The sequence below is a fragment of the Adiantum capillus-veneris genome, chromosome 2, assembly GCF_014529385.1.
Source record: "Adiantum capillus-veneris isolate H3 chromosome 2, ASM1452938v2, whole genome shotgun sequence".
Taxonomy (NCBI): Eukaryota; Viridiplantae; Streptophyta; class Polypodiopsida; order Polypodiales; family Pteridaceae; genus Adiantum; species Adiantum capillus-veneris.
The window spans coordinates 136,485,495-136,512,695 of NC_140932.1; the positions used below are offsets into that span (position 1 = coordinate 136,485,495).

The window sequence follows — 27,201 nt, forward strand, 5'->3', positions numbered from 1 at the left end:
GAGAGCCCAAAATGCATGGGACCTATGCAAACAAATTAGAATACTATCATGAGTAAACATCCTTTGGGACCGTTTGATAATCCAAAGAAGCATAAGGTTTTTGGTTTGAAGAGGTTGTGTCGGACAAGTACAAGCCCGATGTATCATCAACAAATAAGTACAATGCTCGACTCTTAGCATATAGTTTTCACAAGTACAAAGCAAATGGATCATAGGGGGATAAGTACAAAGATTGACGTGTTGCAAGGGAATGTGTATAGGTAGAAGACTTGATTACAAAGATACTCTGCTCCCAAGATTCATTGACCGTAATCTATGCTCCTCTAGGTTGTGTTGCACAAAAAGAGTGGATGGTCATGCAGACAGACATAAAACAAACTTTTCTAAGCAAAGCAACAGACTTTATGGAGCATCCACATGAGTTTGAGATAGCAAAATGGAAAACAAAGCATGCACATTGTGAAAGCATTTTATGGGCTTAGGAATCCATGCATGAAATCAATGAAGTGACAAGAGCTAATTCACTGCTGGTTTGAAGTCTTTGTGTCTTGAAAGATCATGACAATAGTGCTTGTTCACTATTGGTTTGACGTATGTGTGTCTTTGTGGATGATATCAACATTAGTAGAGATTATCACTAGCATTATGGCATAGGATTTAAAATGGAACATCTAAAGGGTTGGTCGTTATGGAGGATAGTGTAGACGCATCCATAACAGATCAACCATATCTGAATTAGTAGCTTATCTAGAATGACATAATGCAATATCGAGACAAGAAATAAAACAAGTAGATTATTATCTTCTAATCAACCAGCTTCAAGAGTAAAAAAATTGCACCTTTATGGGCCTTTGAGAAGAACAAGAATTTCCTAGAATAGGAGACCATATGTAGGGGTACAAGTGCATGTATTAGATTGCATCCTTGAACTTAGATGCTTTGACTACTTCACATTTGGCTTAGATACCCTTGGCTCATCATATAGGTAAAGAGGTGGACCTCCACAAGAAGAAATAGGTGCAATGATGATATATACATGAATATGCATGACATGATACATACACACATAGCTGGAGGCTTCGAGAGAGACGTGAGAAAAAAACACCTCAACAATATTTTTTGATCGACTCTTGAAAACATTATTCTTGAAACAAACTCCCCTCAACACACAAAAGTTGGGCAAGATATATAGACCAAACTAGTGAAGAGATGCACGAATGTGGAGTGTGTGCAAAGATGGAGAGAGAGAGAGAGAGAGAGAGAGAGAGAGAGAGAGAGAGAGAGAGAGAGAGAGAGAGAGAGAGAATACACAGAGTGGGGTGGAGAAGAGTGGCCTAAATCAACACTCCTCCTTATTCTTCTATGTATAAAGAATAAGTTACTAGAGTCAGTGGACGACGGACATTGAATATCCATCTTGGGGCAAGGCACATACCGTCTTTATCCCAACAACCTCCCACTTAAAGCAGAATGTGTCGTTAAGTGGAACCTACTAGCTAAACTACTAGTATGTACAAGAAAATAGGTGAGACAGTCTTTCAATCTATGCCCACTGGCTCGTTCACACGATCTACATCTGTATCGGCTCTAGTGATAGGTGAGTGTGCGTATCCATGCTAGAGCGTGCATGTAAATTTTGTAGACATCTTTGTATGGTCTGCATATCTCCACAAAGCATCATACTAGCATTAGTCATTGTACGACTAACAAGCCTTGCTGCAAATACTCCCATTGCAGCCTTTAAGTCGGGCCTCGACACTAACACTTGAACATGAGACTCTCAAATATTGACAAAATCTACAAAAACATGGCTATGCTAGCCTCCTCAGTGCTATGTGCATACTCTGTACCATAGGACTACTGGTCGCATATGGATGTGTCAACTCCTGGAGGACCACCTCCCCCCCATCCATATGCAAAACTATGTGTCTTGACATCAACTCATCAACCTCGAGCATGAGCATATCAAAGAATCCATGCCCTTCATCTCTGCTTATATCTCTAGGGATCAGATTTGTTGTACCTCTATCTGCACAAACTCCGATGATACATGCTGTGTCTCACTAGAGCACTGCTACTCTACCTCTATCTCTAGAGTCTACTGACATGTCTTGCATAGCTGCATGGTCTGTCTTGTTAGCAATACATTTGGAAAGACCGCTCTCAAAGTAGTACATGACACCCACAATCTACTAACTGTCTCACTAAGATCGCACATGTCATAGCGTATATGACGCACCACTAGATAATGACAAGTAAACATCTCCTGCACATGTAATGTCAAACTTTGAACCATCGACCAAGTGCACACAATCAAAGCTCCCACTAGAGAAAGTGATAAACCACTCATGATGTGGTGTGGCGTAGAAAATTGCATCCTCATCTAGTAACCAACATGGAGAAATACCACCTCTCAAAGACATGTAAGCACTAGGAATGCTAAAGGAAAACATGACATCACTGTCACTGGCATATGAAGCCACCACTCTAGCAGCATGCATCAAAACCTCATTTGCATGTTTAACCTCAGATTTATGTACTTAACTTTAAGAAGCTGTCGTGCTTCCAAAGTGCATCCTATTCTCACGCTGCACAAAACAAAGAACCTTTTTTGTTTTTTGCATACAGTTAGTCTGCACTGAATATCAGCAAAACGATAAGGAATTTGCAAAAAAAAAAAACTGCAAAGTTGTAGACCACATTGAAATGGAGTGGGGCAATGGGCAAAATTTTCAGATCTGCATTCTACAAAAAGAAAAACGTTTTTGAAAAAACTGCTATGACACACACAATTTTTAGGACAATACCTTTACCTACACACTATCTTTCACCTTCTCTTTAGAGCTTCCACAAGATCATACATCACTCTTAGGTGAGTCCACAAGCTCCCATTGCGTTCTCACAAAGCTTCCAAGATTTCTTGATCTCTCCACCACCGATAATAGAGCAAGCAAGCTATCACCACAAAGCTCTCGATGTCCATGCTCCCTATGATCACCAAGTAGTGGCTTTGATACCAATTGTTCTAGCCTCCTCAATGCTATGTGCATACTCTCTACCATTAGGACTACTGGTCACGTACGGGATGTGTCAACTCTTGCAGAGAATCACCTCCTCCGTATCCATATGCGGAACCATGTGTCTTGGCATCAACTCATCAACCTCTAGCATGAGCATATCAAAGAGCTCCATGTCTGTCATCTTTGCCTGTGTCTCTAGGAAGTAGATCCCCTCTACCTCTCTCTGTACTAACTCCAATGACACTTACTAAATTTTACTAGAGCACTGCCGCTCTACCTCTGTCTTTACAGAGTTCCTACATAGCTACATGCTCTGTCTTGTGACTATGCCGTCTTGTACCTCTCGGATACATGCATAGGGTATACCAAGATACTGCGGGCTCCCTTGGCAATCACTAGTGGTACACAATGCATATGGAAAGACTGCTCTTGCACGAATACATAAGCAGAGAGAGAGAGAGAGAGAGAGAGAGAGAGAGAGAGAGAGAGAGAGAGAGAGAGAGAGAGAGAGAGAGAGAGAGAGAGAAGAGTGCCCTAAAGCAACACTCATTCCTTATTCTTGTATGTATAAAGAATAAGTGAGTAAGTTAGTAGAGTCATTGGGTGACGGTCAATGAACATCCGTCCTGGGGCAAGGCACCTGTCATCTTTATCCCCACAACTAGAGACTACAACAAGTCTAACATATGCAACCTTCAGAATAGAGAGTGGTAGACTACAACCAAACAAGAGACCATCAAGATAACAGGCCAACCAAACAAAAAAAAAGGCTACAAAAGATAAAACTTACTACCTTAACAATAATGAGAGGTAGGCTTCATCAAAATGAGAGCTTTGCCATCCTCCCCATAAATGTAAGGGGAAGTAGTACCTTAACCAACATGTAGTTTTCCTTTGCATTTGTCTTCCTTTTTATCCTTGAAATAGCACTTGGATGGTGGGTGAGGTTCTTGGTTTTTTTTTGAAAAATGTTTGGCAAAATGCACAACCTTTCCACATTCATGGCACTTCTTTACCTTGCTTGACGAAGCAGCATAAGCTCCATTGTCTTCATGAATCTTTTCTGAGTGGTAGCATCATTCTTCTTCTTCTTCTTGTGGACATTGTCTTTCAAGGTTGGTAAGTCTTTTCCTTTAGTACAATGATAATTTTGAGAATATTCATTCTCTGCAAGTGTCTTCAACCAAGCACATAACAACCTTATAATCTTCTAAAATGATGTACTCAATGAAGGCCAGCTTTGTGGACATAGATTCATAAATAATTCCCTACTCTTAACGTGCCATATATGGAAATGTAATCCCTCATCTCATCTCATCAAGGCCTTCTTTGAGATGTAATCCCTCATCTCATCAAGGCCTTCTTTGAGATTACGAATGCAACAAAAAAATCGGATTGAGACAGTGAATTAGCACAAAATGGCACGATGATAAATTGACAATATTCAACTAGAAGATAATGCGTAAAAATCAGAACTTACCATAAGTTCCCTTTCTTCATTCACAAAAGCACAAAAGTGTAGGACACTTAGCTCTCAATGCAAAGAAGTGTGAACATTCATGCCTCAGTACACCATGTCTATCAAGAAGGAGGAAGTTTTAAACACCTTGAGAGTGGCAAGTGAAATAATCCATCAACCCGATCTAACGCCTTTCATCTCTCTCTCTCTCTCTCTGTCTAAACGGTGCCCATAGAGTGGGTTATGACATTGTAATGGCTTACAACAAGCTGATGACTAAAGTGATGATTATATTTTTGTCTTGTCTCTAGTGGCAAATGTAGATATTTTGTCTCTTTCTTGCAACATGATCAAGTTATCATGTCTCTTTCTTGCAACTATATAAGTGGTATTCAATAAGTAGTTTTAATGTAATGACTTATTAATGAACTTTCTAATCCAAACTTTCTAATCATTGCATGTTCGCTTGATTTGCAAATATGGAAGAATAACTTGACCACGCTATTTATAAAGAAGAGAGAGAGCATAAAGTTGAATGTCGACCAGTTTCTCTAACAACTTCCACGATGCTGTAACTGATAAATTCTTACTACAATGTGTTCCAACTTCACCTTCTCCCCACCATACTCCTTCCACCATAGAGGCGCACTTGTTTTGGCAATGGCATCTATATGCCATGGATCTTGAAAAATACCAGTTCTATTAGCATAATCAACACGTTGATGAAAATCAACTTTCCCATCCTCCTATCCCAAGAGTTGAGAGCACACTATTTTGAAGTCGGTCATGAATTCTTTGTTGGTTGACTATTGATGCATTTGGAATTTAGGATCCAATACAAATGTCTCACCATGAAACGGCGTATGCAACTGCACCCATTGATTGTTGGCAGTTGTGATTTATGGCAGCTTTGTCCTTTGCACCAAAGCCAACATGCTCTTTTACTTTGCTCAAGGCTTCTAACATATACCAATAAATTTAACCAAAGATGAGAGAGTCTTTGTCAACTGTTCGCAAAAGATCTACAAATGGTTTTGCCAGAGTGACAATCCTCTCTATATTATGCCAGAAAACTGGTGAATTCACAAGCTGTGCACATCTTGTAGCTGCATCCTAATTGTTAGGATACTTGTTGAGCCATGCATCCCATCATCTATCAGCTACAGTTTCCATCAAGTCAAGCTTCAATTCTTGCAAGCTAGCAAGAACATAATATGAAGTAGCAAACCTTGTAGCACAAAATATCTATAGAGTTTTATTGGGAGACTTTTTTCAAAGACGAGCATACAAAAATTGATGTTCTCTGATAAATTTCACCACATGATTTGCATCCAATAGAGTTTGTTTTATGCAAGCCATTTTATCAACATCCTTAAAAGAGAATTAAGAGTATGAGGTGCACATGGCACCCAGGTAATCTATGGGTACTTAACTTGGATAGCCATTCATGCAGCTTTATAGTTGGATGCATTATCTGTGATGATTCCAGTCACATGCTTTGGCCCACCTGCCCTTGCTATTGCGCACTCATATACCCTTGCTAGATAGTCGCTCATCTTCTCTTTCAACGAGGTGTCAATAGCTTCTCCAAACATAGACCCTCTAGGGTTCATAAGCATCACATTGATTAGCGGCTTCTTCTGACAATTAGTCGATCTATCTAATGCTATAGTGCAACCCTATGCAGGAACAAAATCTACCACCAGGTGCTTAGGGATGGATTCAATATTGTCTTTCACTTTATCTAAGTACTTTGTGTGCATCTTGCTGTAATAAAAAAGCACACCCTTTTTGTGATGTGCTCATCAAAGAATCTTGATATATGGAGCTATGCATAGTATTAAATGGTATACCACATACCACAAAAGCTTGTGTTAATTTCAAGTGCAACTCAAGCAACCATTGCTTATCTAACGCCTTGTAGAGCGTCTGCCCATTAGTGATGCTTTACTGGCTTTAATTGTGATAGGGTCTGCTGCTGACGTTGAAGCATGCCCATCAAGAGGAGTTAAATGAGGAGTATGATCATTTGCTTGTGTATACACATGCTCCATCTCCTCATTGGAAATAGAGATTTCAGAATCCGCTAGAACTTCATTAGGAGAACCACCTTTCTTTTTAGCTACAATAATCTTCTCTGTTGTAAGGAAGTACTTGGAAAATCTAACATGAATATCTTTCGGCTCGGTCAACACTCCGAGACATTGCGAGGGACTTAAACATATGCACTTTGATTCTAGTCGCATTCCCACTGAACTCATGGCCACAAGACTTGCATTTCAATCGAGATGTATTCTTTTCGACATGCAGCTCGTACACATAACTCCACTCGTGTCCTTTCACCATGGTGCACAAGGATAATCTGATGGAAACTGAATTTAATCTGCTCGCAATAGCAAATTCACCTATCAATTTCAAGGTAAAAAACAATTAAAGCAACAAACTACACAAGCAACGCTCTATCTATCAATCTAGTGATCAAAATCTGTCTATATTATTAATTAAACTCACACTACATTGTCAATTTACAATAAGCAATGATGGTCTATCGTTATCTATGTATAGACTCATGTCAATCAAATTATCACTCCAAACGCAAAATGACATAATCACTTAAAACAAAACCATTAGGAAAAGTTTGGACTCAAATTTGGGCCTTGTAAGAAATTCCATGTCAGCGTAGAGAGAGATAATAGAAGATTCATTTTAACCCTTTTTCATATATGTTTTCTAAAATCTGGATATCTTATTCATGCAAGGTATATTTATTAAAAAACCCAAAAATTATTCCAGTCATCATAACACTTCTCTGTGCACGACGACTACTGAATTCAATGAGGAATATCTCAGTCTTCTGTGTTTTTGAAAACCAAGCTCTCTTTCCTTGCCTCCTTCTTCCCCCCCATTCCCTCCTATGTTTACTCACGTGCGCACGATATTCAAATTGCCATTCTTGTATTGCCCCCACCTCCTTCTGCACCCAATTTCGATCAGTCATGTCTCAGTCGACACTGTAGCTTCTCCACGAAAAACTTCTACGAGGAATAGGAGAGATGTGTATCACATGCACATAGAGCTCTCACGAGAATATGAACCCCTCTGCAAGAAAAACAAACAACAGACGCTCTGAAGCTTCAAAGGAGAACTTAAGATCACAGGGCATGAAAAATGTGGACCTTTGGCTGGATGGTAGAATGTATCCAAAACATTCCATCACAAAATCCACTCCACCTTTTAAGGATATTATATCCTTAGTGAACTATGTCGGAGATGGCCACCATGGATTGTATGGCTACACTAAGCAGTTGACTGCAAGAAATGACGTTCTGCAATAAGAGAGAGATATTGTATACATCAAGAATGTCCGCTTACACCAGAAAGTCGTGCAATGTGCTAAACAGGTTGAAGGCAGCAAGGAGACCATCAAGGAGCTTACACAACATCTCAGAGAAAAAAGAACAACGCTAGGTCTTCGCCAAAGAGAAAGAAAACTAAGAGACATCGAGGACTTGAAAGTTGGCTCAGAAGGAATCAAGAAAAGAGTGCAAGCCATCAAGTGAGTGCATCTATCCTTCTTAAGTTTATATTCATAAACTCTCACATCTCTTACTGATAACATGCTTGCGCAGATCTTTGCTTCATCTTGACAAGGAAGTGGAGCTCAAAACAACCACCTCCTCGGCCCATTATGGGCTCATATTAAATCGCAAAAATGTAGCTGGCCTCTTGAATGATAAGTGCTATGGTAGGATCGTTGCTATAGCAGAACCAAATTTCTGCATGGGAAATTTATTCAATTTTGGATGAAGCTGGTATATCCAATAAGGGATATGCTGCCGTTTTCAAGTATGTAGCATCATTTGTAGTGCTGTTCCACTAGAAAAGGGTTTTGCATCATTTGCAGTGATGTTCCACTAGAAAAGAGTGTTGATTACTAACTCCTCTTACTTAGGGCTGTGCAAAGACAAGTCAAAAATTTCCGCAACAAGCACACGCTACTTCCAAACTCTTTCTCTATTTAAAAAACAAGATGTGAAGTCAACGATGAGGTGCTTCAAAAGCTAGGAAGTCCTTTCCACGTTGAATCAACATACATATTGCCAAAAGAAGAAGAAATGGTCTATGATAATTATAACAATATTTTTTTATGATATGATCACACTGCAATCATACATTCTGTAGTTGTTCGATGTTACTCTTGAAGAGTGCAACGACATCCTGAAGTTTGTCATCAAGCTAGATGAGTGCGAGCTTGTAAAGGAGACAAAGGTTGAGTGAGTCACAATCACACTTATGAATAGAGCTCTGGATGCAAGCATTGGACCAGATGATCCTCAAAACTTTAGTGCGCAATCTGAGCACAACATTTTCCTTCTTGTGACGTTCAAGGTGCGTAGAAGTTATGTTTAAGATAATTTATTGTTATGTTTTAGTTGAATGCTTTTGAATGTGCATTATAATAAGTTCAAAATTATACTTTCAGGTGTTTACTGAGAACTTCAATATATTGAATTGGGGTTTTCATCAAACGAACATACCAGAAACAATAAGTGAACAGAGAAATGGAAAGAAATTGGATGTGGAGGGCATGGGATCCTACAATGTAGAGTGGCACATGGATGGAGACCTAAAAACCTTGAAATGCATGTACAATGTTTCCAAACGAGCAACAAGAAAAAACCCTTGCTTGTATTGCATGGGAGGGGTTCATATCTTTGACAAACCATTTTGGAGAAGAGCCGCCGGATAGGCATCTGCGCGACCCTAACTTTTGACCCATTTTGGATATCCCACTATCTAGAGTACACATATACACAATGCATGCACTTTGTAGAATAATAGAAAAACTAATGTTTCTCTACATCTCTTTTGGCTAGACCACTCGACCTCTCTTTGTGAAGCAAAGGGCAATCTCAGCCTTAGAGATGGCCTTCTTAGAAATGGGTTTGCACGGAGGACATGTCAAGATAGAGCAGGATGAGAAGAGATCGAAAAATGGTCGGGATGTTCCAAAGAAGCTGTCCATTGGTGGTGTGAAATCCCAACTCTTCCTTTCACTGCCCACAACTAGACGATAACACAAAAGCCAAAGTGCATAAGAAAGACAAGCATTACAATACAATAGGTGGAAAAATCTGCACAAGCTGTTGTTGACCATGCAAAAAATGGTGCAGCAACAAGGACTTGCAAAGTGAAGGTATGAAAAACCTTGGATGCAATATTCAAGTTCTGAAAATTGAACTCATGGACTGATGGTGACTATACAGGAGACCTTCCACAAGACATTCATAAGTGTGTGCAACAAATCAACATATTACTCACTACATGGTACCGTAGTTGGTTTGGTGACATTATAATCTTTTGAATTGTGAATACTCATCCTTATAATGTTTGCATGCTTTGTGTGCGGCACATTATCTGTAATCACATGCCTTGGTTTGCAAGGCAATATGGCAGCTTGGGTGTTTGGTCTACATAGGGCATGGAAAAAACCCACTACCAAGCTCGTACTGGTTATTTCAGTCACACTCAACATGGAGGTGGTGCGGAAAGAGAAAATAGCTTAGAGGAGCTACACCAATGGAAGTATCAGAAACTAATGCACAGATCACATCGCAAGGAACAAGTCAAACAAAGCCAGACTGGCCATGCGGTGAGATTAGCCAAAAAACGACGAAGAAAGGAGATACGGGAGTTATTGTCTACAGCTAGACAACATGCGGATTGGCGGCCACAAAAACAACGTGTGGGAAGGGTTTGTACAACACCGTTGCAAGTTATGCCATAACTCTCAGCCATAGCAAGATCCAAACACCAAACTTAATGTATCTAGAAGAATCGATGTAATTTTAGCTTTTTATATTGTGAATGATGGTTGCAACAAAATTAAAAATACGGCAAGACATTGATACTCTTATCATTTCAACTATTCATAATCTGAACGATGGTTGCAACAAAAAATTACATTGCAAGACACTGTTACATAACCAAACTAACTTTGATGCATAAAACAAATACATTCTATTTATTTCTAGTCATCTAGAAATGATACAAAATATTCTGGCCTCTAGCCCTTATCTGAAGGACCCTCGTTCTCGTGCCTTGGTCTCTTTGAATGACATGTTTCGTCATCAGCATCCATTGCAAGCACGTTGAGGTCGAGCAATTGGATCTCCTCAGATGCCTCAACATACGGGGCCTCTTCTATAGGTTGAATAATTGGCTGCTTTTGTTTCAGCAGATCATGTTTTCCATATTGTGGCAATTGGCGTGGGTCTATGATTACACAAGCTAGACCATACGCAACATGTGACAGAAAGTAGCGACTGTGCAGGCCATACATGCCAGGCCCTACACCAAAAATTGAGACCGCTGCTTGCTTGTCTAGCAGCATCACCTTGTTTGCGTTCCATCTGATGGCCGCACCCCCTAGATATCTTGAGAGTGTCTTCAATACAAAAAGAGGGAATTCAGCCTTATCCTCAGAGAAGCTGTAATGGAAACATAGGAAGTTTCGTGCGTTCAAATTCTCTAAGTACTGACCAAGGGAGGAATTCTTTCCGAAGTCTCCTATACCTCGTCCACGGGGACGAGGAATGAATTTTTCATCATAGACTATGAGCTACAAGAAAAAAAAGCCAAGTGTTGATATATACACATGAAAATCTCATACGGGGAAGCAAAAAATATTTACAAAGTATTATACCTTCTGATTTTCATCTTCTTCAAGTAATGCAGCATCCATAAGTCAGGTGTACTCTCGTTTGCAGAGGATGAGGAAGGCATCAATGTCGTTGATGGAGCAATTCTCCCCATCTCTGTGATTCCAAGCCTTTCCTCTACCTCCCTGAACTCCGACTCCATTGGAAGCAGCGTGGCACATGCGGCTGCATCCTTGTATATCATTGCTAGTGCCTCTGTTGGTTCAATAAACTCACCTGCTGTTACATGAGCATCCATGACATAATACTTTCATTGACAGGGTCGATTATACTGTTATCCTCTTGTAGATTTTGAGCAATTATAGCAAGGCAATAGTCCTCTCTCAAGTCAAACAGTTCCATGATGTCATTAAGCATTACATAGTGATGATCACCGATGGGGATGGTAGGGAGCACATTTGTTGGCAAAGCTCCCTTTGGCAGCTGAACACCTTCTGAAACACACAAAGCACCACTTGATGGTTGCATCAACTCGTCACCAGTGAACGAACGGTGATTGCTCTCGGCCTCCTCTACTGTGTCTCGATGATTGCTCTCGGCCTCCTCTACCGTGTCCTGATGATCATCTAGATTAACATTCAAAAAGAGTATGAAACCAGCATAGTATTTTGTAACTCATCCAGGTCATTACATCCACCCTTATGATTGCATTAGAAACGGTGCAATGAATGCAGCACAAAGATCGAGGCAAGCTCAACCATCCCTATGACACGTGTCCCAGTTGGGTGAGTATCATAGCTATATAAAGCACCTTGATTGTGTACTCCAGAACTCGCTCACATCTACACAACGCAGGTGTATGGAGGACAAGAAGAGAGGAAATGCAAAGATTTCCCAAAAGATGATGGCAAAAATGAAGGAGGTCGAGAAAACGATAGTTGAGGCAAAAGCTCTTTGAAAGGAGCTGAAGAAGAAAAACAAAGGAAACCATAAGGCAAAGGTTGGGGAAACTAGCACTGCAAAGACCGAGGACAATAAACCACCAACGATAAAGGAGGAAGAAGAATAATTGTAATGGACAAACAAGATAGTGTATCTATCACCTCTTAGTCTTGTGTAATGGAGTCCTTGATAATAATGCAAATGTCCAAATATATTGTTCCTTTGTCTCTGCCTCTTTGTTTCTTTTTTTGGTTACTGATTATGAAGGGAAGAGTTTTTATCAAAATGTATCGCACCATAATCCGAGTGGGAGGTTTATTGTCACATAGCAGTTGATATCACTACCGACACAAACTTACAGACGTCATTGGCGGGTGTTGGTATGTGCATCGGCAATACTGAAGGGAGCTCAGATTTAAAAAAAAATTCAAATTTCAATTTCCATCGCGTATACTGACGTAGATATCGACGTAGAGACAGCAGTGTATATCGACTCGTATCCGCCAGTGTATACCGACATGTATCCAGTAGCGTATACCGACGCCAACTGGTAAAAACGAAACCACGGGCTTATTTTGTGCGCGTTTCCAAAAACTCATTCTCTCTCTCTCTCTCTCTCTCTCTCTCTCTCTCTCTCTCTCTCTTCGCTCAACTCGCAGCCAGATTTGCACCTTTGGACTACTACGGGCTTGGGCAAACACCATCACATCTTCTCTACTTGCTGCAAGTAAGCCTTTTGTGCTTGTTTTTTGGTTATTTTTGTGTGTGTGTGTGTGTTTTTTTTTTTTTTTTTTGCAGATGTGGAAGCTACTCTAGAAGCTTTGTGCACACATACGAGTGTATGTGAGTGCACAATCTCTCTCACACACACACACATTAATTTTAATTTTGGTTTAATTTTGTATTTAAATTTGTTATTTAATTTTAAAATTCAAATTTTTATTGCTGTTTAATTTTAATTTGTTATTGTTATTTAATTTTATATTCAAAATTTTTATTGTTAATTGTATTTTAGGGTTTCTTGAAATTAATTTTAGGGTTAAAGTTAATTAGCTGTAGGGTTTTGTAAATCCAAAAATAGAATAAAAAAGCTTTAAATACATTAACAAAAAGTAGTAAAAAAAATAGAGTAGAAACAAAATTAAACATAAAAAAAGCGAGAGGGAAAAAGAGAGAAAGAAAGAGAAAAAGAGAGAAGGAGAGAGTAGAGAAAGATAGAGGGAGAGAGCTAGAGGTAAAGAGAGAAAGAGAGATAGATAGCGGGAAAGAGAAAAAGAGGTAAAGAAGGAGATGGAGGGAAAGAGAGAGAATACAGAAAGAGAGAGGCAGAAGGAAGGAGGGAAAGATAGAGGTAGAGAGAAAGAGAGATAAATAGAAAGAGAGATAGATATAGAGGGAGAGAGAAAGAGAGGTAGAGAGGGAAAGAGAGAGAATAAAGACAAGCTTCGAAATGATTCAAGAACACATTGAAATCTTCGCCCACATCCTCTCAAAGCCTTCAGCTTGGTGTCCATGTCGAGCGGGGACACTTCCTTGCTTAAGTCATGCAGAAACCTCGTGCGTAATGCCGACCACATTTACTTTGGCTCACCTTCCAGTGCTTCGAACCACACTTTGGCCTTGCCCTGCATGACCAACGGAAATGTTTGCATCTTACTGTCATCATTCGGCATTCTTATTGACAGCATGTAAAGTACACACAATCTCTCTCTGTGTGTGTGTGTGTGTGTATGTGTGTGTGTGTGTGTGTGTGTGTGTGCAAAGAACTAGCGGCCCGGGCGTACACACGTTCCTTCGGCGCCGCGGCTAGTACGGGAGCAGAATAGAAGAAGAAAAGGGGAAGGGAGGAGCGACAAAACACAAAAGGCAAAGATGGTGGCTCATTGCTTGCTCAAAAAACCATCACAACACTCCACATAGCTTCTCTCTCACTCTCCTTTAGCATTTTTAATAATCGGCCGACATGTGGCACTCCTCTTGAGCTTCTTTGACTTCATTTGACCTGCTCAAAATACATTTGAAGCTCAACTCTGACCTTTACACATAAAAGTCCTTTAGGGAGCAACAACAGCGTCGTCGTTGCTCTTAGAGACAAGCTTCCTCCTAAAAAAAGGTTGGGCGGGGGCATATAACAAGCCGTAGGTCAAACGGATAGAAGAAACGCCCAAAATAGAAGCCGTTTTTGAAGTCTGGTTGGATTTTTCTACGGAAAAACGCAAACGGACTTCATAAACGACTTCTATCTCGTAGGTCAAATCCGGTTGCGTTTTTCTACAAAAAAACGCAAACGGACTTCGGAAATGGCTTTTAGGCCTACCGAAACCATCCGTAGTCCATTAGGTAGTCTTAAGGAAATGTCAAGAGCGTGTATGGCAAGCCGTAGGTCAAACGGACAGAAGAAACGTCAAATACACAAACCATAGGTCAAATCCGATTGCGTTTTTCTACGGAAAAATGCAGACAGTCTTCGGAAATTGATTCTATGCCTACCGAAACCATCCGTAGTCCATTAGGTAGTCTTTAGGCAATGTCAAGAGCGCGTATGGCAAGCCATAGGTCAAACGGATAGAAGAAACGCCAAATACACAAGCCGTAGGTCAAATCTGATTGCGTTTTTCTACAGAAAAACGCAGACGGACTTCGAAAACTGATTCTACGCCTACCGAAACCATCCGTAGTCCATTAAGTAGTATTAAGGCAATGTCAAGACCGTGTATGGCAAGCCGTAGGTTAAACGGACAGAAGAAACGTCAAATACACAAGCCGTAGGTCAAATCTGGTTGCGTTTTTCTACGAAAAACGCAAATGGACTTTGGAAATGGATTCTATGCCTATTGAAACCATCCGTAGACGATTAGGTAGTCTTTAGGCAATGTCAAGAGTGTGTATGGCAAGCCGTTGGTCAAACAGATAGAAGAAACGCCAAATACACAAGCCGTAGGTCAAATCCGGTTGCGTTTTTCTACGGAAAAACGCAAACGGACTTCGGAAATGGCTTCTATGCCTACTGAAACCATTTGTAATCCATTAAGTAGTCTTAAAGCAATGTCAAGAGTGTGTATGGCAAGCCGTAGGTCAATGGGTTTGAATTAACGCCAAATACACAAGCCGTAGGTCAAATCCGGTTGCGTTTTTCTACGAAAAAACGCAAACGGATTTCGGAAATGACTTCTATGCCTACTGAAACCATCCGTAGTCCATTAGGTAGTCTTAAAGCAATGTCAAGAGCGTGTATGGCAAGCCGTAGGTCAAACGGACAGAAGAAACGCCAAATACACAAGGGATTGATCAGATCCGATTACGTTTTTCTATGAAAAAACGCAAACGGACTTCGGAAAGTGATTCTATGGTTACCGAAACCATCCGTAGTCGATTAGGTAGTCTTTAGGCAATGTCAAGAGTGCATATGGCAAGCCGTAGGTCAAACGGACAGAAAAAAAGCCAAATACACAAGTCGTAGGTCAAATCCAGATCCGAAGATAAAATCAGAACTCTTGAGATTGTTTACATGGATTGTCTGAAGAGCACATGTGTGTGTGTGTACGTATGTTGCACCCACAAATATAGGCTTTAATTTGACCAATAAAGACATGATTTACCCGGTGGTCCTAATCTCCGTGCACCTCTAGACCGAGGTGTGCGGAGATCGGGCATGACTAGAGAATGTGAGGTAGTTTACACTATTTATATATACAAGGTTAAAGAGAATCTATGCACCTTACTGTTAATTTATTGTACGACAGACACAGATCAATTATGGACGATAGGATGGCGTGTCCTTGTGTGCGATGCAAGCACCAGCTCTTTCGAAAACGAAAGATATGTGAACAGCACATACGCAACAACGGTCTCTTCCCTGCAGAGCAACTACAAGATTTGTGTTTTCGATCTCATGGTCAGGATGTAGTCGATCAATCCCCACAAATAGATATTTTTTCAACTTCATCACAGAGAAGACGAATGTCAAACGAACCACCACCAGTTGAATCTACCCCACCAACAGAGAATGTCACATTCCAAGAAGCTGAGATGGATCAAATGTTGGATGCGTTTTTTGACATGGATCCGGTTATTGAAAACCAAGGTGGAGAAACCATCCAAGGAAACAATGTCGATCAACCTCAGTCATCACGTCCACATCGAGGACATGAGAGACGTTGAGCCAGAAGGTGAGATGATGCGGAGACTTGCACAAACGCCGCTTTACAATGGTGCAAACATTTCAATTCTTCATACATCTTTGGCACTGCTTAATCTACAGTCTATTTATGGATGGTCTGACACGAGTGTCACAAAGATTTTCAGGCAAATGTACTGTATGCTTAGTATGGGCACAAAATTCAAACCAATAATCGTGGCTTTTGATGTGGTGATGTATTGACAGGTTGCTAAACGAGCAAATTTTTCCGGAAGGCAATCACATGCCTCCCTCCGGACCTGTTGCCAAGAAGATTCTTACCAGCTTGGGCATGGATTATCATAAAATCCATGCATGTCCTAAGGATTGTATACTCTTTCAAAATGAGTACACAGATCTAGTACAGTGTCCCAAGTGTGGATCAAACAGATATAGAGAGGACACACAAGGAAAATCTGTCCCTGCAAAGGTTCTGAGACACTTTCCTATCATTCCAAGAATAAAGAGCATGTTTAGGAGCAAGTCTATAGCATCTTTCATGACGTGGCATACCAACACTAGATCCACGGATGATGTGATGTGCGTGCCTGCTGACTCTCGTGAATGGAAGCACAAAGAAGAACAATGGCCTACATTTGCGGAGGAGCCTCGTTCACTTCGTTTTGGGTTAGCAATGGATGGAGTAAACCCATTTGGATTACGCAGTTCATCATGGAGCACATGGCCTATTTTCTTGGTGAATTATAATCTTCCTTCATGGATGGCTATCAAGAAAGGCCATCTATTACTGTCACTCATTGTCCCAGGAAAGTACAAAGCAAAGAACATGGACGTCTATCTGGCACCACTTATAGAAGAGCTTCAAATATTGTGGTCAGGGATTGATGTGGTTGACATGTCCCAACCGATTGGACAGCGACATGTCCATGTGCAAGGCATTCTTATGTGGACCATGCACGATTGGCCAGGTTTTGGTGAGTGTTCAGGTTAGTATCATGAAACCTTAACTTATATACAAATCTGCATCATCGCTAATTGTGCCCTGCTAATTTCTTTTTTTACTGTTTACAGGCTTGAGCTACTCTGGGAATCATGCATGTCCAAAATGCGGTCCTCGACTTGGCTTTCGCCGCTCTAATTACCTAGGCAAGACAGTCTACGAAGAGCATGGTCGATTTTTGCCTGAAGGGCATGATCTACGTGGGCCAAACATATGTAAACATGACATGCATCCACTAAAGGCGAGTGAATGGAAGAACATCTGGCTACAAAGTGGAGATTTTAACCCACATGGCATGAAGAGATTGTCTATTTTTCACGAACTGCCGTACTCGAGTGATTTGCTTATTAATCATCTACTCGACCCAATGCACATTTTTAAGAATGTGGGAGGGATCATATGGAAGACCATTACTGGAAAAAGGGAGAGCAAAGCTCAAAGAGATGACCTACTGGTTGTGGGCCGAATGCCAGAGATGTGGCCTCGACTAAAGTCCAATGGAGCGTATGCTATTCCAAAAGGTCCATGGGTTTTGAGTCGTGCTGAAGAGCAACAAGTGAAGAAGACCATATCTTCTTTCCAGACTCCTACTGGGTGCATGCGATGTTTGAAAACGGCCTTTACTAGAGATGACAATCTTAGTGGTCTTAAGGCATGATTGGCACAAATTTTTACAGTTTATCTTACCAATTGCCATAAAATATTGTTTGACACATGACATCATATGTACCATTTATAAAATTAGTGAGCTAGTGCGTTGGATCTCATCAAAAGAGATAAGAAAGGACAACATAGATGCAGCTTGCTTGAATGCAATCGAAGCAGTGTGTATGGTGGAGAAGTATTTTCCAACGAACATTCTTACCATCCAAATGCATTTGCTTGTGCATGTGGTCGATGAAGTTGCAGTTGCTGGAACCGTCAACATCAGATGGATGTTCTTCTTGGAGAGATTCATGAAGACTTTAAAGGGGTTCGTTCGTCAAAGAGCTCGTCCTGAGGGTAGCATGGTTGAAGGATGGCTTGTGTAAGAGTCTCTAGTTTTCATCAGTGAGTTCTTGGGTTCAATTGATCCAAAGATGCCCCGATTGTGGACTAATGAGACCAACGCCAAGGTTACAGGGGACGAGCCGCAAGGACAAGGCGTAGTGAGAAAGATGGATCTCAGAATGCGAGAAAAGGTTATGAGATTCTGTCTACTCAACTCAGAGGCAATGCAAAAGTGGTTAGAGAATTACGAAGAGGAAAAGCAAGGACGTATTAAAGAACATTTGCAGTTCAAGCACAATCGTGCCACTAGAAACTTGCCTTATCTTGACCATCTTCAGAAGCTGCCAGACTTTCCTACTGGTCGATGGTTAGATGCAACAATTTTGGAGGCAAAGCGAAACGGAGTGTTGATTACTGAAGAAGAAGAGGAGATGTCAAGGGGTTGCGACTGGCATGTAAGTATTTCTACAACTTCTTTTTAAAAAATCCATATGGTCTACATTGCTTTAGTAAACCCTAAACTATGTGATTTATGTGCTTGTAGTATCACAAATACGGAGCTTTGTGGTCCCATGGGAGACACTTCAGAGTGCAGCGGATAGACGAACGAAGGGTGACCCTTCGATAGTGGGGTTAGAGCAAGCTTAGTCCAAGAAAGTCGGGCCAGTGCCAGTGATGAAAACACAGAGATTGGTCAGCTTGAATACTTTGGCTACATCCAAGACATTTTGAAGATTAGCTTAAGAAAGTTTGATACTTTTATCTTTGATGTCAAGTGGTTCAGAGTTATTACTAGTGGACCTAATGCAACTGTACGCAGAGATAAGAGTGGATTAATTCAAGTGAACTCTAGGCGGGTGTGGACAGATGCTGGAGATACATTTGTACTTCCACATCATTGTGAACAAGTTGTGTTCACAATAGATCCACTATGGAATGAGAAGGATGAAGAAAATTTGTCTAAACCACGCTGGCTGTTTGTCGTTCAAGTTGCTCCACGGAGCAAACAAGTGTGTGAAGGATTGGATATAGAGGTTGAACAGTTGCAAGACTCAGAGGCACAGCAGACGGATGAGGATTTCGAAGTAGGGGTCAGCGATCAACAAATGCCAAAATCAGAACATGGAGATGACACCCTAAATGCGGAGAGCAATAACGAAGTGGAGTTTGATGATGAAGATGCGTAAGTACAGATTGATATAGATATTTTTGGCGCATCAGCTCTCATAGAAGATGAGAGAATGACCACTGATTTTTGTTAAGATGTAATTTGTAATGAACACTTGCGACATCAATTAAATATAGTGATTTTTGTTACAGTTTCGTTTTTTATGTTATTTGTATTGCTTAAGTTGTTGAATAGTGAATTGACGTATTTTTGTTGTTCTTTGAATTTAAGTTTTGCAGCCATGGTCGACGACGACTATACATACTCTCCAGACTTTAGTTTCCCAGTCACTCCGGCCGGCATGTCACCCAAGCAGATGGGTAGCTTCTTGTCGCAGTTTACACCTGAGAAGATTGCTCACGCGCAGGCTCTTTGGGGTGTAGGCACCTCCAGACCTAGTACATCTGGTCCTACACCTAGGACTAGTGTGCCTCCTACCCCCTTGAATAGTGTGTCCCCGAGTCCGATCGGCACTACACCTCCGACGAGTGTACCAGTTACACCGAGGAGTGGCCGGTCTTCTTCGAGATGGTCTAGGCGTCGTTCATGTGTCTCTTCTAGAGGCGGTGGTTGTTGTGGTGACAGTGCTATCGATGCTTCCACACCATCGAGAGCGCATCCACCGCTCTCTTCAGTAGACAGTTCACCAGCGAGCACACCACGTACACCTTGGGGATCACATGAGCATGATCCTAGCAAGGTGTATACGACCAGAGACGGAGCTGTGGTCATGGATATGGCCGTAAAGGCCATGCGACAGAGGATACGACAGCTTTGCACAATGCAGTTTGGCCATTCTATGATGGAGCATTGGGATGCTCAGGATGAGGAGAGGAAAAACTACATCGTTGAGGCCATTCATAGGGAGTACATGCTGGCAGAGGGGTACGATAAAGTCTCGAATGACTGGATCTTGGGTGTGGCGATTGGCACCATGTCACATCGTCGATCAAAGGCAAGAGTCAAATTCAGGAACAATGAGCCGAAGCCGGAATGGTTGGACGCAGGGGAGTGGACAACGATTGGTAGAGAGCTGACGGAGCATCCTGAGTGATTCTAGCAACAGAGAGAGGCAGTTAGAGCACGTTTAGATTTTGCTAGATCATCACACCTTGGGAGTGGAGGATACGACACGCTTCACTATACGAGTTTGTAAGTATCATAAAAACGCTTTGATGAACTAAATGTATATGTGTTATTTTCATATTTATTTATTGTTAAGTGTTTGGTTTTGTGTTAAGTAAATGTATATGTGTTATTTTCATATTTATTTATTATTAAGTGTTTGGTTTTGTGTTAACTAAACGTATATGTGTTATTTTCATATTTATTTATTGTTAAGTGTTTGGTTTTGCAGGAACTTGCAATGAAGCGTCCTCCTACACATGGAAAGGAGAAGTATGGCTACAAGCATGGGCTTGTAGCTCTTTTGACACAGCTAGCGAAGGAGGGAGAGGCCATCGACGACTGGGAGGCCTTGCCTTGAGGGACAGAGTTCATAGATTTGTATTGGTAGCTAGTTTTGTATATATTCATGATTGTATATATACCGACATTTACACTTATAGTTACATGTTTTTACTTTTTGTTATCTGTTCATGGTCGGTTAGCAGATAGATGGATTTATGTTGTGATTATATATGGATTGAGTTATGTAATGAAGTCATGAAAATTCTTCTTGCTCAAGTGTTTGTAATCAATTTATGATATGGTTTTGGATTGGTAAATGAAGTTATGGTATGACTTGTTGTAGACATACTTCCCCGCTTATTGGTGCAATTCAATTTTGTTATGCTTATTGTTTAGGATTGAAAAAGATTTGGTTATGCTTATGGTTATGGTTATGGTTATGGTTATGTTTATGTTTATGGTTATGCTTATTGTTTTATGCTTATGGTTAACAAAGATTTGGTTGTGCTTATTGTTTTATGCTTATGGTTGACAAAGATTTGGTTATGCTTATGGTTGACAAAGACTTGGTTATGCTTATTGTTTTATACTTATGCTTATGTAATGTTGAATAAGTACTTGATCAACAGTTCTTGAATTCGCTCTTTAGCGAGAAACAGAGTGGTGGATTGTCGTATCTTTTGCACTCCTCTTTTGAGTAGTGAGAGTTCGTTTATGTTGCTTCAGTACATGTAGCAGTAGCAACTAACTCTCTCTGCACATAAGTGGAGTGCAATTGCTTTTGCACTTCTCCTTTGAATAGAGAGTGCTGCTTTTTGCTGCTGCAGCACATGCGGCAACATTCAATACTTCTCTCTGTCCAAAAATCGAAAAGGTGGAGTGCGGTTGCTTTTGCACTCTTCCTTTGGGCAGAGAGGGTTGGTTTCTATTATTGCAGTATATGCAGCAGCAACAGCCAGCCCTCTCTGCCCAAAAAAAATTTGCAGGTTTGGGTGTCGGTATAGGCGCTGCTATATGCGTCAGAATCGACCTATAATTTGCAGCGTGTATTTAGATGAACATACCGACTCGTATATAATCGTCCATTCATAGGTTTCATACCGACGCGTATATAATAGCTTATTTGGGTGCGTATTTCAGCGCTTATACCGACGCATATGCAAGCGTTTATACCGACGCATAATATACCGACGCGTATATAAGCGTGTTGATTCCGAGGCGGATATCGACGCGTATACCGACTTAGTTCATTTTAAAAATAAACTCAATCCTGTCGGTAGACGCGCCGGTATTCGCGCGACATGTTGTAGTTTTTTATGCTTGCGCTCTGCATCAATAAAAAAATATCGCGCCACAACGCAATAGGGAGCTCTCTTCATGATATGGGTGGTCACTATCGCGTTGTGACGCGACAACCAAATGTCGTGCAACAACGTGATAGGGAAGTGCATCCACGATATGGGTGGTCTCTATCGCGTTGTGACGTGACATCCTAATGTCGCACCACAATGCGATAGGGAGAAGCATCCACGATATGGGTGGTCCCTATCATGTTGTGGCGTGACACTCTTTATCGCGTTGTTGCAGGCCATCAAGAGTATCGCGCCACAACACAATAAGGAGTTTTGGCTGCAGTACACTTCCCCTTCTTGTGTTGTGCTGCTACACTTTTCCTTGTTGGCGACACAACGCAAGGAGGGGGTTTGGTTGATCAAGGCCCATCCCATATCGCGTTGTGCTGTGACAACGACATAGTCGACATGCAGTATGCCACATGTCCTCCATGCGGTGATGCACCCTTCCCAATGAAGATGAGTGACTCAATTAAGTGTGGCCGCTGCCACATGCATATTCCACGTTTAGTAATGATGATGATGTTCTTGGCGCTTATATAATGTTTCTATTTTCGTATACCCCACTGTTGTTTGACCTTTGTCCTCACCTCTTAAGAGTCACCATTTGCGACCTAACCTTCTCATTGCTCAATGTTCTTCTTTTTCTTTCGCACAACGCTTTCCAGGGCAAACACTTGTTTCCGTGGCTTGCACGGAGCAGACCGCAAGGAAGGTTTACCCGCAAGACAACCAACCTTCATCCTCAAGAGTTGCAGGAAAAACCCTGCCTAATCTTCGGGCAACAATGCGTAGCCTGGAGGTACGAGCAGAACTGAAGCATTTTGCTTGAGCTGCACAGACTCAAGAGGCATATCTCTCTGGCTATTCCTAAGTTACCCTTCTAAAGAGTAGTTTTCCAAATTTATGAGAGCACAAATTTGGATTATATATGTGCCATAAGTGCGATGGGTTGCCTCCACAAGGCAGCCAAGGACTTTCTGATTGAGCTGTTCTAAGACAGCTACGTCCTCACAGCTCATGCTCACAAAGTGATAGTAATGCCCCAGGATATCAATTCTCTTAGGCTGTTACATTTCAGGTACAATAAGACCCTTGCACTAGTCCATCTATCTGATAAGAGAACGGACAACATTTTGACAATCCCTCCAAACATTTTGACAATCCCTCCAAAGTGAAGGTGTACAATGTGAGCACCACACATCACACGTATGCCACACGTTTGTATGTGGAATGAGCCCAAGAGTTACTTGTGGAAGAGCCTTCAACCGAGTCAAATGAACGGGAGATGTTAGCAGCAATTGACCAAGCTAACACTGAGACCCTAGGTTTTCTTGGCCCAACTTTCGATGTAGCACTTTTGGTTTGGGGTCAAAATTTATAATTTTGTTTTGGCCTTCATGAGATAGCTATTTTTTGAAATAGTGAGAGGGACCAAATTATAAATTTTGATCTCTAGCATGTTATATTATTTTTGCAGAGGTATTTATTTGATTTTGGCTAACTGGAGATCCTCACCAATTAATTTTCTCAATTTGCAGCATGCTGGTTTCCAACCTTTCATGGACTCAACAATTCGAGGTAGCCGTTTTGGATTCACAGCTGTTAGTCGTGCTTACCTCGGAAACCACTTCCCTGATAGAAGTCTTTGATTGGTTTCAACGAGTCAACATGGACACGACAAAAGTTTTACTTTCAGCTTACAACAAAAAATAAGTATTTTTTATCTGGCTAATTTAAAATATTTTTTATATTATTAATAGAGAAAACTAATTCCTTGTTTTATGCAATCAATTCACATTGGAGCCTTGTTGGACTAAACATTGAGCGCGAGCGTTGCTACCTTGCAAAGAGTCTGCGCATGGTTTTCATGGGAATGTCCGAAGGTACATAGTTACTTGTTACTATGGGAATGTCCGAAGGTACATAGTTACTTGTTTCTTGATTCTGCGATTTTGATGCAACATGTGGTCACCATATGCTATGTCTTGCAGGTCTCTTCAAAAACTTGTCACTACATGGGAAGCATTGACCCAAGACAGTGTTTGGGAAGATATGATGATTTTGAGTTGCAAGGTCCCAAAACAAGACGACGGGCATACTTGTGGATGGAAAGTTCTTGCAAATGCGGAGCTTCTTTTGGAACATATTTATGCTGACGAGCGTAGAAGTGTAAGTGCAATGTTTTGCTTTTGTAATTCTTGCACACAAGATTTCTTTAAATTACATATAAAAGCTAGGGAATTCATTTGCAGGCAAGGAACCCGGTAGATTATTTGAACGTTCATGTGGAGGCGTTCAGGATGACGATGATCCAGAATATGATCAACCTTGTGGAGACTCGTTCTCTAGGAGCCATCGATGCACTTGTCGTGCCACCGCCACGACCACAACCTCGGCCTCCACCTCGGAGGTACGAAGCAACACCTCAATCAACGACAGACAAAGTGCCTGGACCTGCCTCCCCTCGTATTTCTGGCCACTGAGCCTCTAGTCTTTGTGATACCCAATTTTACCGAGGAAGATGGGGCCACTGCACAATCTTTTTCTCAACCCCAAACCCCTCACCCAACCCCCAGACCGTCTCTTGAGCCTTTACATTTCACTCATGATAATCAAGTCCGAGAGAGCTCCCCTCAATTGTAAATGAGAGCTACTCATCAATGGATTTAATTAGACATTACTGTGTAAATTATTAAACCCAATATAAAGACAACTTGAGTCAATTTTGAAAAGATAAAAATTTTCTCATGCTTTATTTGCGAGAAATTCCTTAACAATTCATTTTCGCATGAATATAGATTGCAAGATTGTTGTGAACAGCTTTCTTTGATATTCGCCGTTCAGAGCAATGTGATATACTGTGTGAGCCGTCTCTTCAATCAAGAGTTGCATTGCCCTTGAAACAGTCAGTCATCCTTTATCTCTGCGCACAATGTCGTCTTCTCCTTTCTCTGAGGCACCTGTACAATAGTTAATTGAACAATTAGATTAGACCAATATTTGGTGATGATAACCAGCAGGGAAATAACTAATGCTGCATTAATGTTTACATATACAAAACATACTACCTTTCGCATATTGCACTGGAAAAGATATTTTGGAGGCAAGTTGAGGTCAACCTCGTCCTCCAAAACCTCGCGCACTTGTCGTAGTGTCACATTGCCTTGAATGCTAAGAACAGTTAGCAATCAGGTCCACACCATACCTCAAGCATTGTCAAAAGGATTATTCAGGTCATCAGTTAAATCTTGGTCCAAAGCTACTAGCAGATGACCATTCACTCAATGCCACCTTATGTAGTAGAAGGAAGCTATGAAATATTGAGAAGCTATCATGCACTTACAGATAACTTCTTATTTACCTTGCATAAGATGCCATCAGCATCATGGACATCCCAAGATTCATCCATAAAATTGACGCATTTCTCTATCTTGTAGAGTAGCATAGTTCCAGTCTTCCCAATCTCTTCATCATGGAAAAAGTCGATGAACACATGCATGGGCATGAAGATTGAAACACGTACCAGCCGACTAGCAAAATTTGGACTTAAGCACTTTTGTATTTCCTGATGGAGCTTTATTCTGAAACACTCAGGGGTTTTAGATGAAGGGATTGTCCACTCTAGACTTGTTGGAATTAGGGTTGTAGAGAAAATCACACAGCTTGGAGAAGACGAAGGAAGCTCAAAGCACACAATAGAGAGTGTGTTACTTAGTGTGCAATGGAAAGATAGATAGCCCTAGAGTGATGGGCATATATACAATTCACGAGGGAGAAAACCTCCTAAAGAGGGAAAAATGCCCCGATGGTCCTAGTGTGTTCACACACATCACTACCACATGTATATGGTAACAAATCCCCCCTTGATGTGGTGAACAAGAGCTCGCACATGAGTAAAGGGTTTCCATGCCTTGAGGACATTCACTCCACAAAGGAGAGTAAGCCCAAAGATTTGCAGAAAGATTCAAGCTTCTCACGAGACAATGCCTTTGTGAAAAGATCTGCAAGGTTGTCCTGTGTTGGTACATAAGCCAAGATGATCTCTCCTGCTGAGAGCCTCTCCCTGACATAGTGGTAATGCACCTCAATGTGCTTTGTGTGAGCATGAAAAACTGGGTTCCTTGCAAATGCCACTGCGCTCTGACTATTAGTGTAGATAGTGTTGGCAGTGTCCTGTCCAACACCCAAATCAGCCATAAGGCATCTGAGCCATACACACTCAACCGTAGCTGTGAAGACTGCCCTGTACTCAGCCTCACAACTAGATGTGGCCATAGTAGGTTGTTTCTTGCTCAACCGTGATATACATGAGCTGCCAAGCATGAAACAAAATCACTTGTGGACACTCACATGCCAAAACAACCAGCCCAATCTGAGTCCAAAAAAGCATGTAAATCTGGTGGCAATGATCCCCCCTTGGGATAAAACAGCCAAGATGTAAAGTGACACTAAGGTAGCAAAAAATCCTCTTGACAGCCTGCCAATGCTTAGACCCTGGGCTATGCATAAGTTTGCTAACCTGTGAGATTGCAAATTGAATATCCAGCCTCGTGTTGCATACATAAATAAGGCAGCCAACAACAATTTGGTAAAGAGTGACATCAGCAGGATCACTAACATCATGAAGAATCAATTTTAAAACTGTTTCCATAGGAGTGGCAATAGGTTTGCAATCCTCAAGTCCAAATTTACATATCAATGTCTCTTTGTAACTTTTTTGACACAAGGCAATACCACCATCACAATGCTTAAACTGTATGCCCAAGTAATGATGCAACATCCCCAAATTTTTCATCTTGAAAGTAGGATTCAAATTAGCCTTAAATTCAGCAATGTGTCTCTCATTTTTTCCAGTGATTCGCAAATCAGCTACATAAAGAACCACAATGAGAAGTACATCACCCTCACACTTTACATACAATGTGCTTTCTGTTGGACTGTTATACGAAAGCCTCATTTCACCAAATGAGTGTCAGCCTTCTCATACCAAGCATGAGGAGATTGCTTCAACCCATACAAAGCCTTCTTACATCTGCACACTTTGTCCTCTTGTCCTT

The 27,201-nt window shown here is 41.1% G+C and overlaps 1 pseudogene; it reads left to right on the forward strand.

The window, feature by feature from the left end:
• Positions 1-18,378: 18,378 nt before the first annotated feature.
• Positions 18,379-19,398, forward strand: LOC147463709 (uncharacterized; annotated as a pseudogene).
• The last annotated feature ends 7,803 nt before the right edge of the window (positions 19,399-27,201 follow it).